Source organism: Palaemon carinicauda, unplaced genomic scaffold, assembly GCF_036898095.1.
Source record: "Palaemon carinicauda isolate YSFRI2023 unplaced genomic scaffold, ASM3689809v2 scaffold1292, whole genome shotgun sequence".
Lineage (NCBI taxonomy): Eukaryota > Metazoa > Arthropoda > Malacostraca > Decapoda > Palaemonidae > Palaemon > Palaemon carinicauda.
Window position 1 is genome coordinate 1 of NW_027168807.1, and position 2,500 is coordinate 2,500.

A 2,500-nucleotide genomic window follows, 5' to 3' on the forward strand; every position below is an offset into this window, starting at 1 on the left:
TTTTACTTCAAGTGAAAACTGAGAAGACAGTCAGTGCTGCCACCTAGCGGCAGACGTCACAACTACCCCTTTTTACGGCTGCCAGTTGTTGTATGTGATCCTGTATCTTCTCCTGGATGTTTTCTTGCAACAAAACACCATTAAATATCTTCCGCTGGAGGAATATGGGATGAAGGAGGGAGTGCTGGATGGGTGGAGGGGTGGAAGAGTGATCACAGAGGACAATAGCTTCTGTTTGGTATGCATAAGCAAGGTGCCATAAATAACAAGGGGGGGCTTTTTGTAATGTGTCTCACAACACCAATAATAGCATCTTCTTTTTTATTTTTCTCTCCCATAGGGAAAGATGGAAGCATGGGAGATCCATTACCTTTGAATAGGGCATTATTTTTTACACGAAGGCCAAGATACTTTTACTTATGGTATTTTAGGTAGCTTAATGATAAAACAAAGATTGTTGGAATGGGACCAGAAGAATTGGATTTTAAATCCCTCCTTTTCAATAGTTATTTTTTTCCTTAAATATCTTTAATAATTGAAATGTAATTTCAAGGAAACAAATAATAGGCTTTAGGTGTCATAAGTTAATAGCAATATTTAGATTCCATGAAAAATATAATTTTTTCTTATTATTTCTTACCTGAAATATTAAAATGACAACACAGTGTAAAACAGGTAACAGTAAGGGAGCACGAACGAGGCCTACAAATTGCCTAACCTGACCTAACATAACCTATTAACATATATAAAATGAATATTTATGTTCATTCTATATACTGCCTGAAGAAAACAAACTACTAAAGGTTTAAGGTTTAAAGGCCACTCATGAATGAAAGGCAGAGGCAAGTTAAAGTGACATTGCCCTATCGAGCTGGACAATGCCCTAGAGACTGATCATAAATCCATTTGATCAGCGCCCAGGCTCCTCCACCACTCAAGGTAGGACATGAAGGTCCAGGCAATGGCTACTGATGACTAGAGACCCCATAGGCTCCCGCAAACACCTCCTCCCCATCCTTAAGTCACAAGGATGGTGAGATTGTAGCAGCCAAAGAAACTAACGAGTTTGAGCGGGACCCGAACCCCAATCGGACGTTCACCAGTCAGGGACATTACCACATCAGCCACCACAACAGACTTAACAAACATACGTAAAGTAACAATGCACCTAACATACAAACAAATATTTCATTACATCTATAAAGCCATTGAACATCCATTTTTGGGTGATACCTTTTGTTCTCTTTCCGCCGAAACTCAAAATTTATTTCTATTTTTCTTTACTGTGATTGACAGGAAGTTTGACGTGTGAGGACTTATTGTCAAGGTTGATATTTCAACACTGGTTATGTTTAATTGTTCTACATTTATTTTTTGGTTAATCTATTAATTTTTTTTCTTTTCATTATTATTTTAACATTGGAGGATTTTTTCTCAGTAAAAATGTCTCAATCTGTAATCCGAAGCGAAACTGGAGTGAAATGTCCATATATAATTCAACCCAATATATTTCTATTAACTTAAATGATAGATCCGTAAGAGAATGGCACTCGAATATAGTGGATCAAACCAGTGTTGGAAGAGAGAAATATCTCCCTTATATAATAAAGAGAAGATTCTGGTTTAAATCAGTATATACATGAATTTATATACATATATTTATGTATACACACACACACACACACATATATATATATATATATATATATGTATATATATTTATATATATATATATATATATATTCATATGAATATATATATATATATATATATGTATATATATATATATATATATCTATATATATATATATATATAGATATATATATATACATATATATATATATATATATATATATTTAGGCACACTCATTGGCATTGCCAGACTTATAACTACTCAGTCGCTCCCCGTGTCTCAGGTGTGTATGAGGGAGTAATCATACTCAGTTGAGACAGGGTTGAATCTGAGTGTGTGTGCAAATCTATATAAACATTTACCTTTCATCCTCGATGGGTCGCATGCACTAATATGAGAATAACATGGAAACGTTAATGATTCAGTTTCCGGTGAAGTATGATCAAAGGAATAGCCTATCTTCGAAGGGGCATTCACACGGTAAGGCTTGTTTCGCACTAACGGATGTTTTCCGTACGGAAATATTTCCGCTCATTAGGATATTATTGTTGCATATTGGGTCTTGCACACTTGCAGCCCGGAGGCTCCTTCGGAGGCATGTCTTCACATGATAGGATTTTTCCCGAGCGGCAGCGTCATTTCTATAAGCCGTTACACTGGAACCGCGCGGGTTAGTGGTGGCCGCGGCAAGTAAATCACTGCCGCTTGGAAATTCTTCCAAGCGGGTAGCATGTGAAAGTCCAAATTGATTTTCGCTGATTTCTAATGGCGTAGAAAAAAACCGCGCGAAGAAAACCGTAGGAAGAAACCCGCGCGAAGAAAACCGTAGGAAGAAACCCGCGCGAAGAAAACCGTAGGAAGAAACC